Consider the following 24,596-nt stretch of genomic DNA (forward strand, 5'->3'; position numbering starts at 1 on the left):
ATTAATAATTTAATTACAATCATTTCTTATTCAAAACCTTTGTGTTGCGATTACACTGAATTTTCTAAAATACGAGTAAAATTATTAATAGCGCTATATACATTATACAATATTTATTTATGTTAAATATATAATTTATATACATATATATATGTTTTTTTGTTATCGAATGGGACAATGTCCCGCGCATATTCATTTAGTGTGAACAATGACACCATAGAAATTGGATTACGCCTGCAAATAATTGCAAAGAATGACCCTGCTCGCTGCTGTCAAGTTATAATATTTGTTCTTAATGGTTGTATCCTGTTGATTTCATTGAATACTGAATCTATAATATTTTTGATGCTAAGTATCAAAAATATCGACAACGATGAACTGAAAATTAATAACTGAGAAAGAAAAACATCATTCAAAACATTAAATGGTTTTCAGCTGTAATAATAACTAATCCATAGAGTATAATGAATATACTATAGTATGGTGTACTCGTATGCCATATCGAAAGTTGTCAGATATTGGATAAAACTAAGGTATCAGGTATAAAATAAATATATGCGGTATATTCGTATATGGATTTTAATTTTGACGTCTTTAAATCAAAAGAAACGGATATTCTATAGCTGTAACACTTTTAAAATATTTAATCTTTTTTTTTTTTTGCAAGGAAGGTACATCTATTTGATACTTTTAAAAGTTAATTAATCTATGTATATAATGATGTATAAAATCGATAAACTAAAATAACGTTTGGTAACAAATCTACGATTAGCGGTTGAACAACAGTGTATCTATTTATTATGCTTGTTGGTTTTACAATTTAATCATTATAATTATCTTTTATGCTTACTAATTCAATATTTATACTTGTTTTTTAGTTATCTAAATATTAATCTAGCGTGGGAAGTGATTTGAGATTTCATTTTAGCACTACGGTAGTCTGTTAAAAAAAAAATAACTATAAGCCGTCGTTTTGCCAGAGGGATGATAATAATTTTAAAGTATTTAGTACAATAATTATTATTTATACACGCGATTATCGGTGTCGTGTCTGAATCAAAAACAATGTTCGAGGGTCCCCAAAGATATTTTAAGTTGGTATATATGATGACTATGAGAAATATGAGATTATATTATATATCGATAATATCTTAAAATATTTTACACGCACAGATAGAAGATTAATATGCCATAATACCTATAGTTATGAATTATGATGTAATACAAGACTTAAAGCTTATCCAGTAGAACTTGTGGAGTCTATAATTAATAAGGAAATGTTATTAAATTCAATTATCTATAAAATTGATTCAATAATACTATTAATTATACTAAAATTATAGTAACTACGAATACATTAGAATATTTTATTTTAAAAGCGTTATGCAGGTATGCAGTAAGTTACGATATAAGATAAAACGACGTAACTGTAGTATATAATATGTTATTAGACATCATTTTAGAAGGTATACTAAAATAAATCACTTTAAAAAAATGAATTAGTTTTTTACACATCGCAAACAACAAAAGACATATCATTTAAGTACATACAAATTCAAAGCATATATGAAGATTTAAGAGCATACTTGACTCTTGCAGTTTTACTTGACATTTTAGGTTATACCTAAGTTAAAAATGGTGCCAACACGTTATTATATAATTGTATAATTCCACAATTTATAATGTAAAATATTATAATATTGTAATTAACTACGTACCTATACACTGATATACTAAACACTTCTATATTGCATTAGTTTTTTATTAGTGTAATTTATTGAAAAATGTACCTAAATATTGTCGTATTGAACATATTTTTTTTATTATTGTTACTATTATTTGCGTCATATTTTTTTATCTATTTGAAATAAAAATATTTAACTGAAGCCGAGTAAAGCTATAATAGCAAAGACGTATATAATATGCGTGTTAGGTATATAAAATACATAAGTCATACACCTGCGACTAGTTGTCGGAAGGAACGCAGAATAGCTCTGGGCACAATACTCCACGGGTGGGGATCGAATTCACATATTATTATTTTGATGATGACCGCTAACGGCGCTAAGTTGAAATCTAGTGAATTTTGCTTTGATATGTGATATAATACGAGTAACATGCCTGTTTTATTTCTGAAGACAGAAATATTACATTTATCGGATTTATTGTATTCGATAGTAATCATTAATTTTATGTGAATATGCTTTTGTGCCTGCCATCTGATTCAGCCTCTTTCTCAATGTATATATACTTTGAAGTAACGAGTATCTTGTGAATGGCCATATATTAGTCTTACTTTTTTTTCGTGCAAAACAAACAGATATCATAAATGTCATATGTTAACCTCAATAACAATATTGCAGGGTGAACTAGGTACGGTAAAACATGTAATTAGATTTCTAGTTTTCAAATTAGAAACGCGTTAATGCGTTATTACTTATTAATTATGATATTATAATAATAAACTATTATTACAAAAATTATGGGCGAATCCCTGATAAACCTCAAAATTTGTATAAGTAGCTAAGAATTAAAAATGTAATTCAAAATTTTCTATAAAATTGGCTTACAATAATTATAGAAGAAGTTGTGCGTTGGCAAGTTAAAAAAAAATTATCTTGAATATAAATTTTTATCAAATCAAAGATTCATGTGTAAAATCACTATTTACTATCAAATAATTTTAGTTGTTTGTTAAAAATTACTAGTCGTAGAAACTTGCAACATACACCATTTGTTTAAATTGGTATTTTCCATACATGATTAAATTTTAGGTCATTAAAACATAAACCGTCCAATGGATAATATATCCTAGGCTAACAAACTATCTCCGTTCAGAATCGTTTTTCGTATAAAATAATCCAACCTAACCCAATCTATCATTGCATTCAAATTTAACATACCCATTACAGTGACCTACTCTATGTCCAAGGTCTACTCGATACGACGATACCTACTGTACAGAAGAGCGTCACCCACTTGACCACCCTTTTTTACTATTTACAATATTATGTTTTGATTTTTAAATTTAATATTAAAAATAAAAATAATTTGTTGTATGTTTTAATAGACATTTTACAATTTAATTTCAAATGTGTAGGTAATTAGTTATAACTTACAAATGATAATTTAAAGTCTTAAAAGCATTTAAAGTAGATTTTTAACTGTTAATTAGTCATGTATTTATCATGTAATTTTTATATACTATAATGTTTTCTTGTCTAATGTATGTAAAACTTATTTTAACAACAGATAACGAAAGAAGTGCGGTTCTAATTATAGGATTGGAAAGATTTCTTTCAATATATTCTCTTATAGTTACCTATTTAAATTTTAAAAATAATAAAACTTGATTCAGTGCCACAGTAGGTGGGTAGTGAGGTAAGAGGTAACTACACTTCAACACAGTAATTTACTTATAGTTTCGTCTTGACTTAGAAATGCCCCGAGGGCAAAGCCATCAAAAGAAAATATGGAAGGTAGGTCTACAAAAAAATAATAATAACAACACTGCATTCAATTGAGTTTGAACAAGCTTGAAAAGCCAAAACCCAATGTACACACGTGGTATCTATGAGTTGTACAATTTATATCACATACAGTGTCACGTGCACCTCAAGGAAATGACGTATTTCCGACGAAAACGTGAGCAATATACTTACGTCATATCACGTTTCCAAGTCAATTTCTTTTGAAATTATTCATTCATATCATATTTTAAAGGCGTATTTTGTGCATATAGCAATCAGTGTGGACGATGAGTCGGAGAAATGGAGAAATAGGTCCAACGGAACAACTCGTTGAGCGCCAAAAATCAATTTAAAAAGTCACCAAATACACAAATAAAAACAGCAATACAAAATTCAATAAATTGCTGTTCTTGAGTATATTAATATTTCAAATAAAAATATTAACGCATGGAAGCCCCTAGCTCTATATAAGTAATAACAATTCTAACTAAACCGAGTTTTACTGTTCGGGATCCAATACTTTATATGTTTATTATATTTTATTACTTAGTCTATAAATCGGTGCATATGAAGTGTACAATGTGTGTTTTTTTAATTTATTTTAATGCTAATTGCAACAACAATCTGCAGTTTCGACTATAAATTATAAATTATAACCACCGAATGAATCATTATATTCCAATAGTCACACCACTTTGTACAGTCATAAATACCTATTTTACCACTTTCTCTGGGTCTCTACACCTGTATTTGTGTAATGTTTGTCCTTATTTATTCTTCTACCATAGTTATTTATCGTATAAGTTATTAACTACATTACATTTCTTTACTTTGCCGTAACTTCTGTTTGACGTTTATATTCCAATAAATAACTGATAACTTAATTATTATCGGACTTTAACTACACAGCTCCATTTAACCTGATCAGATAATATTGTATAATAAAGTTTTTATTGTCTTAAAAAATAAAACTATTTATAATCACGTTCACGTAAAATAAATTATGCAGTGTAACCACTACATTAAAAATCTTATAACTAAGTGTTCTAAGTATATAATATGCTATTAAAAAAAAAAAACCCATTCAATGTTTTATTTAATAATATAAAAGAACGTTACTTAAGGATGGATTTCAGCTTCAGTAAAAAAATATTTGTTACACATTTTTAGTAAACAAATTTAGTTCACTCATAAATTAATACTTAATTTTACATACCTAAGCATTAAAATTGTGTACACAACCCTGTAATTATTAAAAAATTATAACAAATTAAACTTAATAAACATTTATCATAAAAACGTATCTTAGAATTCAATAAAAGTTTTATGTTTGCGAACGAACTGTATCATCAAAATAATTTAATATAAACTGCAGAAATAATCTAAAAATATATAAACAAAAATGTCTTTCTATCTTAGTTCTCATTTTATACTTAAAAACTATTGAACCGATTCCAATAAAAAATATATATCAATATATTTATTGATATTCTCGGAGAGTATTTTGTAGCACTGTTTTTCAACCCATAATGCTTTATAGTATTTATGGAGCAACTCACACTATGAATGGATATCATTTTCTATATTATGATGTCATGTTTGTCATTTCAGTTAACAAAAATATTCCTATCATATGCATTCGAAAAATTCCCCACTGGTTTTATTTTATTTTTGAAAGTTTAGAATGTAAACTTTAGATAATATAATTTGAATCGGTTATACATTTTGAGTGGTTTTTTGCTATTAAATATTAATAATATTAAAATTATTATAACCACATTTTATATTATTATTCGTTTATTTCTGCTTAATGTTATATTATGTTTTCAATACATCTAAATAATAAAGTATAATAATATTATGTATTATTATTTATTAAAATGTAATTAATAATAATATTATTAATTATTATTAAAGGTTAAGAAAAAAATATCAAAAAGTTTTCCTCCCCGGCGGGGAATCGAACCCCGGTCTCCCGCGTGACAGGCGGGGATACTTACCACTATACTACCGAGGAATGTGTCTACCAGTTAAAAATAAACCTATTGTAAATAATTAATAACACTGTGTTTCTACTTTGATAATAAGTTTTAGTTTTTAAAATTTAGTTGTTTCATTGAATAAGTCACTAATAAATTGATTAAATAGATGTATTACATTTGAATAAAACAATTAATTATTAAGAAACAATTTAAGTACCTATACCAGATGGATCCATTATCTAGCATAATAAATGTATCGTTTCAAATACCTAGGTACTACTAACGTTTTTATAAAAATGTAATTTAAATAATATTGTAAGTAGGTAGTTAAAAAAAAAACATTATTCTAAATATTATTTCTTATATTATTTTTTAACGAATTTTTATTAAAAAAAAATGTTGTAAAGGTATAATGTATATACTTTAATTTTTGTTCTGATGCGGATTTTAGAATATTTGGATGTATAAACAATTGAAATTTTGGACGAGTAGGTACCTATATTGTAATTATTACATTTTATAAGTATTTAAAGTTTTGATTTTTATGCATTAAAGACCTCTGAATAATATTCTCTTTCGGTAGGTAGGTATTACGGTATATACGGTATTAAAAATGTATGTTGCCAATGTTGCCATTTAAAATAGTAAAAAAAACATTAGTTATTAATATATTGTAATATTATAATTATTATGCTTAAGAGTATTTATTTTTTTATTAAAACATATAATAGGTATTTATTGTAATTATATATCCATTGTAGCCCGTAGATAGGTAGATAGTAATCAATAAAACAATCTATAATACCTACTTATATTTAGATGATTTGAATAGGTACCTAAGAAATATAACTGAGTATTAGATTTTATTTAAATATTTTTCATAATTCAACTAAAAATTATAAATATGTCTTATGGAATTTCAATATTTTTAAATTAACATAAAATGAAAACGTATAACGGGTATAACGGAGGAATAATTAAGTTTTACGAATTTTTAACTGCAAAATAATTTGTAAATTTGCGTGATTTATCCAATTTTTCAACATCTAAAATTCAAATTTCAATAAAATAAAAATATTTTAAAAATTATATTATACTTAAAAAATCCTATCATAAATATTTGGTAGATATTTAAAATTATATAACATCCCAAAGAACCAACCAGTCCAACCAGATTAAATTTGTTACCGAAAACCATAGTCCGGCAAAGCAGATAATTGAATTATTTTTACTGCTCTAAAATGTGATGACAGGCACATTGTTATACCAATACTTTTCTTACTCTACTTGAAATCTAACACCAATTAATACCTCTCTCTACTCAGAATCGAAAACAATACAATATAGGCTCATATAACATCAAGTTAAACAGGTTAATATAAAATATGTCAATTAGATGGTAAAAAATAATAATACAAATAATAATATTAATATAATTTATGATATTGTAATTTAATGGTTTAATAATCTATACTATAAAAAAAGTCCAGATTTTTTATCACGCATACAACTCTACACCGTTCAATGTATCGTCACCAAATTTTTTACTGTTATAGGTACCTGACAGTTTGCTGGAGGTATTAGTATAACTTTTGTTAGGGAACATATCCAATATTTTGAAATTTTCAGATTGAATAAGTGAGAAAAAAATTGTTTTTATTATCTATAAGTATATTTATGAATTTTAAAATATTATAATAATATTTAACTAACAAAACTAATAATTTATAAATTTAAGAAAATCGTTTTCAAGTGTATTTATAAATTTATATTGACAGTGAAATCGTAAATACAAATTATATATATGTATAAAAGCAAAGTTGGTTTAAAAAAAGTGTGGAAATGTGTATTTAAACAATTGGTGTATGTATCAAATTTATACAACTTATTATTTTTAACAATAATTTATAACCTAAAATTATCAGATTGGTAGCAAATTGTTATTTTAAGCTTAAAATTTTGATTTCGTAGAAATTTAAAATTATGGAAAATCTTGTATCCAGTTGAAACTATAAACAATCGGTTATTTCTAATTATATTAATTAAAATACTCGTAGATATGAGCATAACTGTAAGGGTAAAATATTTTAACTGCTTAAAATATATAATGACATTAAAGGTTACTTTATACCATTTTGAAAATAATATTTTATTATTTTGTTTCTTCAAATAATACTATTAGAAATAATTTTAAATTCCCTTTAATGTGTATTTTATGTATTGTATGACAATTGCTTATTATTTATAACTGAACTTAACGTGAATTTAACAAAAAAGTTGCGTTATTATCTAAGTACCTAATATATAAAAAAAATAATGAAATTAAAAGTTACTAAAATTTTAATATTAACTTAACTTTAAGTGGTCTCTAAAGGTTAAGTTTGGTTTTTATTCAAGACCATATAAAATTATTAAAAGGTCTAAGTAGGTCAAAATTATATAAGCAGGTATATTTTTTTAATATTATTTAAATCGTACAAACTATAAACTTTAATATAATAATTAATAAGCATTAGTGATATACATGATTTACAAATTCATGGGACTTTGATGACGACATGTATTATACGAGTATAATTTTTAATTGTAAAATGTAATCAAATTATAATACAAATATACTTGACATAATGTGATTAAGATTTACTGCATGCGATAACTATATGAGATATTAATAATTTTTAGATTATTCATCGTACTTCAAGGAGACAATTAAAATTAGTTTAAATAGAAACCATGATTCCGTTCCCTGAAATGGATGAATTATAATATTCTATTTTACGCTTATAATCTTTAAAAAAATATTTATCTCCATTCTTCGTCAGTATCATCAATATAATTCTACTTTAATACTTTATACAACTAAGTACGAATAATACACTCTACATAAATATTATAATACGTTATTACGGGAAATAGGAACTTAGTCACTTAAAATAAATTAGCTAGTATTTAAAAAAATCGATTCACGAAATCAACCATTGCGACATTATTCACAAGAAATTCTTATAAACAATAATGATTAGGTATTTTAATTAAAAAAAAAAACAAAAATCAGTACCATGTCGATAGACGAATTAGTGACACCTACTGAGATGTAACATGAATTTGTGTATTTACGAAAAACTTTTCAAAGATCTTTTGTATAAACTAGTAAGAACGCAAATATAATAGACATTAATCAATTCTATGGGGTAATAAAATCTGTAAAATACTTTTTTAAAGTATAACAATCTTCTGGAAACTTTTTTCAGTCATAAAACTATTATGTAAAATTATGCCCATCAGTAGAAGAAATTAACAATTTTGTTATACGGATATAAAATCTAATCGTAATGATACACTTAAATATTGTTACAGAATATTAAGTAATTTACATGATTTATAGTTAAATATATGTATATATAGTATATTATATGTATGAATATCATTGTATTTTAACATTTGCAAGTATCAATCTCAAAACTAATTTAAGTGTAAATGAATAATATGAAGATAAACTAGTTTTAACTAGATATTAAACTGGTTTTATAAACGATTTATATCACTTCAAGACTCTAAATGCATAATGCGTTCTTAAATCTCAATGTTTCAATAATTATCTATACCTACGTAGAATTAAATGTAACATAAATTACATAAGTTTAAATGATTTGGGAATAATTATTTTAATTCTTATTGTATCCAAAGTGTATTCTTTGATCAATAGCTGTTATTAAAATAATAATAATTTTTGAGTATCGAGTTTTCTTATTTAAAGATAATTCTATAATATGGTAGGTAATTAATTTATAGATCACAACTTAATTCGTAGCTAGTATAAAATGATTATGAGTGTTGAATTACTTACCAATCATTGCTCACATTGGTGGAAGATATTGTAAATTTAAAAGTAATGTTACAAATCATCATACTTATTTTTTTCCAAAAAGTATTCAATTATTTTGTTGTATTTTAACTTTTAAGTACTTTTAAAAAAAAAATTATTTTAAATATATTTCGAGTATTCCTTTTTAATAAAAACATTTTTTTTTTTTTTTGCAATATTTATATTTCAATATTTTAATACTTTTTTGGTAACCATTAAATGAATTCTACTCTGAATTTAAAAACTATACATCAATACATCATTGTAAAAATAATAAATGTCTCATATAATCTTAAAACATCATATTATTAATGTAGTTTATTATATTTTTATTGAAAATAAAAGTATTTCCAATAATATTAAAAAATATATATACTTAACATAATTAGACCGTTTTACATAATAAATCAAAATAAACACTAATAAATTATAATCTATGTAAAATAATCTTAGATGTATACTCGTAATGTATACATAATATAGTGACTTAGTCAGAGGGACCTGAGGGGCTCGTACTCCTCTCCCTTTATCCGCGTTTATTACATAATTTATACTTTATTCATACTTAATATGACGTATTATAGGCATTATGCCACTACCATATCACTTTCTACATCTTTATGAAATATGTGGGTCTAAGTGTTTTTTTTTTCAATTTAATCGTAAGCTTTACTTTGTATCACGATTGAATTATAATTAAAAAATAATAATCCTTTTATTTTAATCTTCATTAATCATAACTGAATTATATTTCTGCAAGATATCCCTAAAATTAAATTTAAGCGTATAATATAATAAAATAATATTTTCAACTATAGTTACTTAAATAATGTCTTAAGATAACACACAACTGACATAGACGCTGCAGTTTTAAACTACACAGATTATTATACACTGTATTTTGTGTGCACAATTTACATTTTTATACTTTGGAATATTAAAAAATACGAACTTTTAAAGTTTTGAAATCACTATAATAGTTCAATATCGAATTAATTATTGTTATTTTATCCAAGTTTATAATTTTTTTTTTAAGCTTCTGATAGTGTCCAATTAAATTAAAAAAAACTTGTATATACTCAACTATACGAAGTTATAGTTATGTAATTACTCACTTGTCAAATATTTAATGGGTTTTATCTAAGATTAAACGTTAAATTAATTTAGGTTTTTATAATCAAATTATCATTTGAAATATTTGAATTTGTTTAGTTACAATAAAATCAACTGTTTTATTTTATAAGTGTATGATGGTGTATTATAAAGATTAACATGATTTACAAGTTGTTTGGTTACATGAATATGCTAACTAGTATTTAAATTTTCAATCATGAATTAGATTTAATCAATTTAAATTTAAATCAATATGAATAATAATAAATTTTCAATAATATGATAAAATTATTGAAAAATGAATTTTTAATTACCAACATGTACTTATTAAAAACATAATCAGTAAATTGTAATACTACTTATCATCCATCGTTTGATATAAAACTTAAGGCTCTCTCATATTTTTAATAATAACAACCATAATAATATTACTCGTATATAAGCTAATATACATTCTGGTTAATCAACTATATCTATATAAAATAAATATTAAAAACAATGGTTTAATTTGTAAAGTAATTTACTAAAATAGAGTTTATGTGACAAATAGTCAATTCTATAGGTATTATGGCAAGAATCAGTCATAATATCCATAATACATGAAGTAATAATCAAATTTAACCACCTTCAAATAAAACACATTTGCTTTACACGTTGACAATATGCATACGTATGGCCAATAAAGATCCAACTTAATGCCCATAGCTTACAGTACACTCATCTCGGTCAAACACATGCTTCTTAAATACCAAAAATACACCAAATTAACTGTTAAGACACAAACATAAACTTCCCAATATACCCTTCGTCTACTAATTTAATAAAATCTTAAAAACTGAAATAATGTAAATTGTTCAATTGAATCGACTAATAATCTCGTTGATAACCAGAATAAATAAACAAGATAGGTAAGTCAATCACCAAATTGAAAAAAATTAATAATAATAAATCAATTTAATTTATATAAAATTTACAATTTATTGGTTAAATTAATAATAATTTCTATCCTTCATATTATTATATAATCTTACATACAGTTTTAATACATATTATTTATTTATGATCTTTGAAATACAAATTATAGCTTTTGATAAAAAAAATGGGTATAGATAAATAAAAAATCATTGTGAAATTTACAAATTGTTCAAGAATTTCGTTGTATAGTTATAAATTACGATTAATTATTTTAAAAATATGACGATAATTCGCATAAGAAAGAATTGACTACAACTAAACCTTTAGAGGTTTTATAGCATAGATCGTATGCATTAATAAGTGTAGAGATGTCAAATATTATAGTACAGTTACCTATACCTATATATAAAGGCAGTAATATGTAATATTATTTTAAAGTTGTGTAAAACAATATTATAGCAGAAGTCTCTCAAATAGGCGGGGACGCTGGGGTCAGTCGAAAACAGATTTTACTAGTACTAAATTCCTAAGCGCTCTGCACAAATCGTCGTTGTCGTAGTGTACGTGTGTGTGTGTTTGTTGTTTATCGATCGACTTAACAGCGGCCACGACGACGACGACGTCTCGTGTGCGCATTTTGAAGATGTGATACCAATCGGCAGCAAAATGTGTGTATAATACTATAATATTATATTATGATATATTCAATGAGCCAATACCATAATTGGCCATAAAAATAAACGATTCAACATTGTTGTTGTTCCGTTAAAACGTATTAGGCAAGTATGTTAGGTACATTTTGTAGGAGTGTAAAATCGAAAATAAATTGTACGTGCATAATTATTTATTTTAATAATAATATATAGATACATAATTTTTTAGTTTAAGTTTCTATATGTGCTTAATGTCGGTTTATAGAAACTAAATTCATTTTTTATTAACATAATATACTTTTAATAATGTTATACATTTAAATTTCTTGATAAAATCTCATTTAATTATTTAATTCTTTTAGGTATTTATGATTTTTTGAGATAAATTAATTATTTTAATTACTATTATTAACTACTTATTACATGTTAATGAGTACCTAACCAAACCAGAGGGGATAAAATTAAAAAAAAATAACCTGAAACAATGAAACGTTATCGAAAATAAAATTGTAATACTAAAATGATTTGAAAAAATTAAATATTTTCGAATTATTATGACAAACAAACGCTAGTCCATATATATTTTTTTTAAATATATGGTCATAAATTGGAATTTTTTTTGTATAATATCACTGATAAAAAATATTTAATTTTAAATAACTATTTTCTAAAAAGATTCTTAAAACGACACGAAATTTTTGGGACAAAGCACCAAATAAGTTTCATAGTTCACGATATTAATTGAAACGACGGAAAGATCACATAACCAATTTTATGTTTATAGTGAGTGTTTCATAAAATAAAATTCAAAAATCTATGTTTTATTTATTATTATTAACATCATTACTTTTTTTCAGTTACACTAGATAGTTATAGGTATGGGTTTTGAAAAATAATTTTTTTGATTACTCAATAATATGTATATTGTATACCTATATATTTTTTTATCATTAAATTTATTGATAGAAAATGGGACTGATAAAATCTATTTCAAATTTCGTAAACAAAGAGCTTTTAAACGAAAATAATTTTTACCAGAAATTAGTTTTTCTAATATCTAGTTACGCACACAATGTAAGGTGTGCTGCATAACACTTACTCTAAGACGACGTTTTATTAATTATTGTAATTGACAAATAATAATTAATATACTAACCATTTAAATATCATTATGTAACCAAAATTATTAAAATATATCCAACTATAATAATTATTTTACTCGAAATAATCTAATAAAAAAAAAAAAAACATTTTTCTCTTATAACCGTAATATTTAATTGCAGATATACGAGTATATATACTTGTCTTAAATTGTTTTATATTTGAATATCATACTTACATTTTTATTTAACGAATTTTTCACTTAATGTCATCTTTGTATAAATGCCTTAATTTATCACAACTTTTATATCATATTATTTTTTTATGACGTCTTGTAATATTTAGTAGAACTTTTTTGTTCTTTTTCACCCTTCTCACCTAACTATATATGAAGTCGACTACCTTTGTTTTACACTTCCATAAATCCCTCACCTCTTCTTTACTCGCTCCAACTATTTTCATTTTACTTACTTCGATATCCATTTCTTCTTTTCTTTCCTTCAAAATGTTTTTCTACACGCTATAAATATTCACTGCTCCGAATTACTATTATCATAACATAATCAAATTGTCTCAATTTTCGTCTCTTTTAGTCTTAATTTACTACATAAATAACATAATATGTTTTTTGATTTCTTATAATACTCAGTATAACTTTATTGTTTTAATCACATTTAATCACTGTTAATAAAATTCATTATTAAATTACCATAAATCATAAAAATATTATATGATAGGTACTAACTAACACTTATCTAAAATTATACGTTATAAAAAATAAAATTAGTAAGCAAAAGGGATGGAGTCCATCGACCCTTTGATGGATTTATTCATTGTTTGTTAATGTAACTTTTTTAATTGTAAACAATGTATTTATAAATTTAGTCAACAGTGCATTGCACCACAATTATTAAAAGGTAATAACATAATTCTGGAGATTAAAATGATATCAATATACTAATGAAACTTAAAATAATTTTTAATTAACGGATGATATAATATTTCAGAGTGTATAATTACGAATTATATGATATTTATTTATTAAGTTCTTATATAACACGGAAACAGTGATTAATTAAGTCAAATATTAAAAATAATAATATGGTGCAAGAAGACACCTAGCTTTTATATAATATTGTATACAATTAAAAACATTTTCAAAACCGTAAGTAATTTTTGTATCATGTTTCTTTTATGTAATGTAGATATGCATACAAAAGGGAGTAACCATGGAAATTCCTCCACACTCTACTGTATAGTAGGATTCAAGTGTACATCGCCATTGATTAGGTCACTATAATGAATGTCGAATGTGTTGAATTTAAATTGATTGTAAACAATTGAAAAACGTTTGTAAGTGTAGACAAAGTATCAGCTTTATAATTTATCTATTAGTAATTTATTTTTATATGATAAGTATGGACATACTATAATATGGTTTGTACAACTAATTTTTATACCCAAAACATTGCATATATCATGATATAATAATTACTAAATTATTAATTATTGTAATATTATATATTAATTGTTGTTATAATTTCTATTAATCAATTAACAGTATGAACTGTATTATTGTAAAAATAACTTAAAATTAGTCTACCTTTCTAACTTAAGACCACATTTAAAAATAGTAATTACATTTTTAAAACTCACCGTAATTATTGAAAAATAATAATTTGTCTAATATAATGAAAATTGTCACGAAAAATTGTCTACAGTTAATATTTTTTGAATTATAACATAATAACTAAAATATTATGGTATACAAGTTATGAATAAATTACGTTAAATAAGGTATATCAAATATAAATCGAAATCTGTAAAAAAAAATATAAAAATTCTATTTCACTATTTAAAAAAATAAAAAATGTTATTGTAAAACCAATAGTTTACTTTCCCATTTTAAGCAATAAGATTTCATAGTATTCTATCAATAATTTCTAAGTATATATTGAGTTTACGATTATTGTTCTTTTATTTTTTTACAATAATTTAACTAAAAATGAAGAATATAAAATATTTTATTGTTGAATATAAATTTAAAGTAACAATAATTTTATTTAGTTATTATTTTTTATCAGAGTTATTAATTTATATTTTATTAACTATAAAGTATAAATATAAAATGTAACGTCTTATAAAATTATTAAAATTACACAACATAAACATTTTAATTTACAATTATAATATTTAAAAACCTTGACAATTAAAACATTTAAATGAAACTTCTCTGATATAATTATTTTGCAAATGAAAGTTTCTGTATGTAGATATCCTATTAAAATATGACTTTATTGTAATATAAGTTTTTATAGTTGCTAATACTTGCTATACATTTAATGAATTATAATGATTTTAAAATTATATTTTATGCATTTGTTTTTTTTTTTTTTAATAAAACATTTTTTAGACAATAAAATCAATCAAAAATATGATTTATTAAACCTTGTTTAAAGTTGAGATTTTAAAGTATATTGTATTTTTTAAAAATATGCCGTTAAAATGTAAACTTATTACCTATTAATAATAATTATACACCATTAGCTATATTTCTCTATATAATGAGATGTAGAACTAAAGAGAAACGAATCCCTAATAAAGTGATTATCAAATTGTTACTACCTATAGTGTATTATTCAATATTTATTTTAATATATTTTAGACACCATTAAAACTGTTCAGCACTTGATTAATTTGTTAAAATCTAATTAACTTAAATTAAAAAATAAAACATTTTCCGATTTTTTAATGCTTTTTTATTATTATTATTATAAAACAGTAAACACTACCAAATTTTAAAGTAACTTAAAAGTAAGTAGGATTAAAACTAATGTTTCACCTTAAGACTCTTTGTCTCATTATTTATTATATCATACTTTTTTTTTTCAAACTGTTATTAGGTATTAAATTTTTACTGGTCTAAAATATACTCTACATAATATATATTTTATATTTGTATACGCAGGGTTTTTCTATTTATAATAAATCAAGATACAATGTCTTCGTTACTCTTTTAAAAATGTATATAATGATTGTATGCATTCAAAATTGTATTTTTATTTTTTTATTAAAAATAAAATCCGTATTCAAAACACAATAAGTCAAAAGAATAATGTACATGATAATAATAAATAGCATAGAAAAAACAGATAATGATGAAAACATTGTACCAAATTCAGATTCTTATTTTTATCAAAACTTTTATAAAAATGTATAATGATACAGCTGTGATGAAATTGTATACATGTCCAAATCATATTTAAAATATTTGAGTAAATAATATGATATTATTATTACCAGTCTTTCAACGTTTAAAATTTTTAATTCTACAATACTCTTCAGGTTTATTATTAATACTTTTTTTTCCGAACCATTTTAGCGAAAAGCACATAGGTAACTTAATCTTTTTTGATAGAAATCGTTTCTTTGGGTGTCGGCGAAATTCAATTTAACACAACATGTACAATCTCTTCGGTTGAAAATATATTATCCATTTGGTATGCTAGTATTTTATTCTTAATCCAATACATTATTTCATGTCTTTCAATTTGTTTTTCATCGTGTTCTCAATTTCTATGTCTTTGTTCATTTTCAAAGTTAAATTATAAACATAGAAATTAATAAAATTGTGTTTGCAATGTTCAATACCTACTTCAATTTAATAACTTACTACGATGTTATAGAAAAGAGCCGTACATATTCACAGTTAGATACCCTATTTTACCTATAATAAAACGCATCGACGTACCATTAAAGACATTTATTTTGCTTGATTTTTTTTCTTTTAATTTATACTTAATCTAAAATAGAAATTTTTACACTATTTTTAATTTATAACTTAATTTAAAATATTATCAACAAACTGAAACCATTAGTTGATTATGATTTAGAGAAAAAATATTATACAACTATTAAACATACTGATCTCAAAGTTAAGTATAAAATAATAATAGTAGTCAAATAAAAATTGTATTTTTTAGTATTGATTCAACACGATGCAAGATCTTAAAAAACTGTTTTTTTTTTTTAATTTTAATTCTTCTAACTCAAACTTATTTTTTTAACAATTCCCCCATTATTATTGTGTAAATACATTTTGTTGAGAGAGATGCATTTACGAAGATTTTGAAATAGTAAGTTAACAAAAATTAGATTTTTTACGAGTTTAAAAAAACTAAGTAAATAATAATTAAATTGGCGCAATTATTTGTATAATTTTTAAATGTTCATAATGTAATATTGTTCAAATATAATATAGCAGGACCAATGTCAATAATAATTAAAAATGTATTTGGTTAAAATGTTTAGTTTTTTTATTTCTACGATAATTTGTCATTTGGAATAAGCTATTAGTAAATAATAGGATTGTGTATAAGTTTTTATTGTTCGAAACTTATAATAGTAAATGCAAAATGCACTGAATTCATAATAGAAAAGTAATTAAAAGAACAAAATATTAAAATATCAAATGTTACCAAGGTATAATTTAACCATTTTTAAAGTTTATATTTGAATATTTCCTTCAACAAGTTGACACCAAACATTAAAAATATTATTATTCATATAATGTTATTCGTTTTTTTAATATAGGATATAAATATTTAATAACATGTAAATATAATTCTAAAAATGAAATGCATTAATTTATTTATTTGTATTCATATATTTTACCATAAATGTTACAAATAAAATATTATTCAGAAAGTAACTGCATTAAAAAATTATGTCTAATATATATTATATTATGTCTTATATATAAATTTCAAGAATAAATGAAACAATTAAACTTAAGTAAAAATAATAATAATAAAATAAAAATGTTAATAATATTTTTGAAAATGTCAACATACCACATCTGTGTGATTACTGATTATACACTAAATTAAAATGTATTATTTGAATACAGATTAAATAAAGTGATTATAATTTTACATAAATTCTAACAATCCAAATTGCATATATAATTTTACATTTTACTATTGGTATTAGCCATTAAGTATCTACAAAACATATTATTACCTTTACCTACATTATTATGTCCTATTGCAGATTTGCAGTGATAGGTAATGTTTTGTATTATAATATTTTAATTTTTTATTATTTTAAAAAAATGAAAATGCTTAATTAGTATTATTTTAATTTTATATGGTTTTACTAAAAATGTTACTCTTAAACGTAAAAGTTTAAATTTTTTTAGTAAAATTCATCTTTTTACCAATTATATGATAACAATACTTGTTGAGTTAAATTAGTAGCTACACTTAAGTTAGGTTCGGATATTTTGTTGTGTTATTTAAAACCGTGTCGTGTAATGTCGTTTTAATTTAAAATACTTAACACTATAAGGATGCTCTAAAGAATATTTGTTTGATAATATTATCGTGGTAAACATGCGATAACAATTTTTAATTTTTAAATTAAGTTATAAATAATTATGCAATACATTAGATTGATAATAATTGATAATTATTAATTTGTTATACTTAGCTTAAACAATAATTATAGACTTTAGATTACCCAAGTTTTTGCACAAAATATTGGTACATATAAGACAAGTAAAAACACATAAAAATAAAAACATACTTAAATACGTTTACTAAAATATAATATGTTTTAAAAATAAATCTGTTAATTATATTCATGCCTAACACCACATATTTCTCATATTATTATGCAGAAATATTACCACTTTTTGTATTTAAAAGGGCGTAAGTAACGCTAACTATGTAATCTAACCTAACGTAGCTGCAGCGTAAATAATTGATTTCTATAAGGCCATTAACCATTACTGTATTATTTTATCACGTATTTATTGGACTAAAGGTGCAATACAATCATTACATAATTTATTTGTGTTTCTGTGAATTAATTAATATTATTTTATGAATTTTTTATCATTAAAATATTCAGCACCATAACAATTCAACAAATATTTATCTATTTATTTTTAGCTATCATGTGTTTTGTTTTAGTTTTTAGATAGCTACATATTACATTGTACATTTATACAATTCATTCTTATGTCACAAAATTATATATGTATATGTATATTTAATTATTGGTAAATTGTGTTAGAAGATTAAAAAAACACTGAAGTATTGGTGTTCTGGGTATGCAAGATATTTATGTTCGACCCCGTACCATGGTCCCAACAGTGGCGAAACGACATGTAGAATGATGTAGAATGTTTTTATAGTTGAGCTAAAATCTATTATTCCCACAGTCCCTCTATTTTATTCTATAATAAAGAAATAATATAATACTATTTATAATGTTACATATACATGTATAATATTCAATAAGTACAAATATAAAAAAGTTTTTTTTAAAAATATAAAAGTCGCAGTTAAAAGATTTATACTGCACTTTATTTATAAACAAGAAAATTACGTCTACGATAACAAGATATGCTCTATTTTCAATTTGAGGATAAGAGTATATTATCCTATTTAAGCATAAAACTTTTTCAGGATTTCTCATGCCCAAAAACATTGGTTTAGAAAATCTAATAAATATTTATTTTATAATATGACCAATAACCAAAAATCGTATACCAACAGAATGACTAGTTATGAAAACAGATAATAAACAATAAATTCCAGTGTCTAGTATAAAATAATATTATATCATACAAGATCTAACATAATTGTGTTAAAAATGTAATATTGTTGTTTATTGTTTAGGCATACTCCGTTAACATAACCACTTTTCATACATAAAAATAATAATAAATCAAGTATCGGCCATCTTTTGACATGGAAAATTGAATATTTTAATGTACCTCTGTACTCATAATACGTATTATGATATTATAATATTATATACATATATATATATATATAATAAATATATTATCCTAACTGCAGCATTACAGGTGTTATACAACATACTTATACAGTTATATAGGTATACTGTGTCAATGGGAGTTCGACCACCCGGTATTAAGTAAATAAATAACAAAATGACAGTATTCAACAAAGCGAAAATAATGCTATTATAGTATTATAATAAATGAATGAATAATAGAATATGTTTCGTGTAATATTAATAAATAGTGGGTGAGCATAACCACAACTGCGTGTCAAACAGCATAAGCTAGCAATGCACAAATATTGAATTTACCTTTGTCCAGATTGTCAAGTGTTTTGCAGAATACCTATCAAATTTACACGCACCCACGCATATAAATATTTATTATAATAGACGTCATATACATATATATTTCATTAAATTCAACGTTCTCGTACAAAAATACACGAAGTAATCCCTTATCGGTTATTCGTACTTCTATATAATATATATTATATTCGTGTAATAATGTAATGTTCACAAGTGTTTAAGCACAAACATCTATATGCGTTAATTATTACAAAGATGATAAAATCGTAAACTATTCCGTTATTTGTGTATTACACAAAAACAATTTTATGCGATGGTCGATGAGTCACGCAGAGAAAGAGAGACAGAGAGAGATGATTGTGCCCACACATACAGTTTCTATTTTCATTATCAAAGTTCAATAAATTCAAAATAAATGCTCGGAACGATTGATGTAAGTATTTCGTTGGAAATTGATGTGTGTAAATAATATTATGCGAATTGAGTTGTCCGTTGGAGTTTAATCCGTATCTCCCTGTCGGTCCGTCCATTCGTCTGTCTGTCTGTCTCGTCTGCTGAAATGCGTATAACAATAATTGTGTGTATAATAATTGTGTGTAATTACACACACACACACACACAATTGAAGACAACTATTATATTATACATGCATGGTGAGCATTTTTAATTGACATTGATTGAATCCTGTACTGGAAACATACACGTTTGTTTACGATAACGATATTTAAATAGTATAATATACATATCGGCAGTTACGTATAAAGTACGTTATGCAGAGTATAATAATATATCTCATTGTAAATACACACGAAATATGCAAGAGCGATAATCGATAGATACGTGGCTTTGCGGACTGCCCACGACGTGAAGACAATTTCAATATTGTTATTTTCTTGAACACGTTTGTTCGTTCGTTTACGGTTTATGATGGCGAGTGCATAATATATTTACATATAGATATATATATGTATTATTTTAACAAACACATACGTACGGTGCAGAATCAACGACGCAGCAGTTATATATATATATATATAGTATGCGCCTCTATATACTTACATAATATTGTACGATATATGCAGAAAATCTAACCAAAACGAATGTGAGTGCCGCCGAGACGAGTTATAAACACATAAATATTATATAACAAAAATAAAAATAAATATCCAAGAAAGCTTAGTTGGATTCCCTTACTCCTCTCCCAACCCCTTTTCCAACAATAAATCAGATCGTAAACTAAAAGTCTTCCGAATAATATAATAATACGACTGCAGGTGGTGCTCGATAAACGCCATTTTTATTTGGGTCCATAAAACGCACGTCGATTAGATATTAGACAGGTATAATATAACTGAAGTAGTGTTTTTTTCGAAAGATTTGTGTATAACCAGATTTCATTGATATTGCATCTACCTTTTATTAAAAAAAAAAAGCAAAATGTTTAAATATTTAAATGATAGGTATATCCACAAATTTATATTTTTCAAAACTCTCTTGTTACGTAGAAACATTTATAGAAATTGACCCAAATCCGTTTATCCGCAGAATATTCTACCAGAAACAATAAGAAACAATAATGTTACCACATAAATGACGGGGATATTTTCTGGGTGATTATATTTTGACAATAAATATATAATATTATTTTTAAAAGTGTTGACCTTTTTTTCTTGTGTGTAGTTTAGAAATTTTATATTATCTTGATTTGTTTCTACATTATTTTTGTTTATGAAACTATATACAAATGGATAATTATTTTTATATGGTGTCATATACATTTTTAATTTCAAAAACCTAAAAAAAAAATATTGTTCTAAGAAAATTGCAAGAAAAGTAATGGACCATCTAATTAATTTAAGGACAATGAAAATTTCACTTATTTTATTTATATATTTGTTTTTTTTTTTTTTTTTGGCATAACAACCTTAAGGTTGGCTTGACAACAGTCTATTGGAATTTTGGACTGCTGTGTACTAAGATAGATTTTTACTGTGTTCCCGTTGTTTTTTGCATAGGGGGGTGGCAATGCCTCTATTTTTTAAACAATCACCAGTCCAATGACAGAGGCTCATCCGTGACCAAGGTTCAAACCGGCGACAGTGCAAATCAGTATTACTCTGCTCGGCCACTATGTCTTCTATTTAAAGTTATAACGAATAATAAGTAATGACAATAAATAATAATTTTTATTACCTGTATGTCAAGTATGAATTTCGATGTCAACTTTATTCTGAAAATATAGAAATATTGTATGCATATTAGCGTTCATAGCAACACAACTATTTCTTTTTAAATAACTCTTTAATGTTTATTTCTGTAAAAAAATAATGAAATGTTTTAATTTAATCAATTTTTATAATTTAAAAAAATATAAAATTGTAAATTTAATAATTAATTATCATTTTAACGACAATAGGTTTGTAAATCTGTCTAACTATACGAACATTTGTTCTGTTTATATAAAAAATTGTAACTAATAAAAACACGCTTGCTGACCACTCATGTATATTATACTATTATATCGCTACAATTAACTAAAGAAATGAATAACATGTAATATTATATTGTGTTATATTACACAAATACTAATAAATGTTACATCAATTTTATCGTAAAAAAATGGAATTATTAATAAATTGTATCTATTCACCATGTGTTCCCACACAACTTCCATGTAATTCGTGATAAAAAAATATATATTACATATATAGTGATAAACGCATCATAATAATTGAGTTGGTATTTATTATGTTAATATATATCTATTTCAAATTAAATATTTACAAATTTTAAAAATATAGCTTATTTCATACAATTTAAATAATTTGAAGCTAATATTGGATATTTTTATTTAGAAGCCACGAATTATGTGACTTATTGTTAATAACAATAACGAGAAGCATCAATAAACATTGAACTTAGAATTTATACGCGACATGTGCAACATAATATGATAAATAGCGATTTGACGATAATCATGAACATAATAATAAAGTGTGAGTGTAATTGGGTGTTTTAACTCTGGCGAAATGTTTTTAACTTTACAAACTATAACATATAATATAATTTTATAATATGCAAATATAATTTTGAACCATCGAGTTAGTTATCTATATACTTGCTCGACAAACAGCAGACGACTAATGAATAATTAATTACATCAAGAGCTCGCCTCAACCTGCAAACGCCTTGTCAGTTTTAGATTGATAAACTATAATATACGTATGGTGCGAATAAATTGTATTCAAAGCAACGAACCCGTGGCTTTGGCAGGGAGGAGATAAGAGGAATGGAAATTCCTGCATTAAATTAACAAAGTCTATACTTTGTATATCTATAAGTTTATACGTTATACCTATAATATTACATACAGCGATCTCAAAGGAAGTTTTAGAATATACTCTACTGGTAATGGTAAACAGCTACTTGGTTAATCGATTAAAATATATTCTGATATAATTTAAAAAAAAACGAAGAGCTTAAGTAATTATGTTATTTGATAGCAGATTCAACAACAACTCTTGAATAAAGCTAATATATTTACACCCAGAGGACACGACTTAAGTGTACAGATTATTTCACTACCTAGTACGTCCGAATTGTACGTGTGTGAAGTTGACATTCAAACAAATTCATTATAACCACAATAGAAGCTGGACAACATTTTCATTCGATGTGTAAAATATAGGTTTGATGAAGATCGGATCACATTGCGCTTGAATGTATGGACATTTCACATTCAAACATGAGAATAGGTTTAATTGCTGTAATATAATTTAGTTTTATTTTATTGGAGAAAATTTTGACTTTGAATAACTGTGATGAGGTAAATGAGGCTTTGTTTACTATTGTCCACACCTATCTCACGTGACTATAATTATTCTATGTAGTTTGTACTCATTGAACTGATAACTACTGAGTAGTAATTATGTACATTATTAGACTTTTTTCAAAAACTATTGAATCTATAGGATAATTTTCTATTAGTGAGGTCTAACAGTGGTTTTTTAAAACTAACTTGTTACACTGTTTTTGCTGCAGACTCCAAGCGCCGCCGCCGTAGTTGCATTTCAAATGTTATTTACGAGTATATACTCGCCTAGGAAATTTAAATCATCTAAAAAACTTTAAATTTGTATAGTCAGTAGATAACTGAAAAACCACTATCCTCTTGCTACATTTTGCATCATTATTCACTAAGTTTGCAGTATAGTGGTTAACACGTTTCTTTGTTAATGCCTCTTAGGTATTTTGAACTCATTCATTATATTGCACAGAATTTCTCTATGTCTACTTTCGTATGCTTTCCTAAAACATAGTTAGTATTTGGGAAAAAACCAAAATAATGTTATAATAATATAGCATATACATAATA

At 24.3% G+C, this 24,596-nt stretch overlaps 1 non-coding gene across 1 annotated transcript; it reads right to left on the minus strand.

Annotated features, from left to right (window-relative positions):
- Positions 1 to 5,415: 5,415 nt before the first annotated feature.
- Trnad-guc (transfer RNA aspartic acid (anticodon GUC)) lies at positions 5,416 to 5,487 on the minus strand. The gene has a single exon. It is a non-coding gene; the product is annotated as a tRNA-Asp (tRNA).
- Positions 5,488 to 24,596: the final 19,109 nt, after the last annotated feature.

The sequence above is a fragment of the Aphis gossypii genome, chromosome 2 (genome assembly GCF_020184175.1).
Source record: "Aphis gossypii isolate Hap1 chromosome 2, ASM2018417v2, whole genome shotgun sequence".
Taxonomy (NCBI): domain Eukaryota; kingdom Metazoa; phylum Arthropoda; class Insecta; order Hemiptera; family Aphididae; genus Aphis; species Aphis gossypii.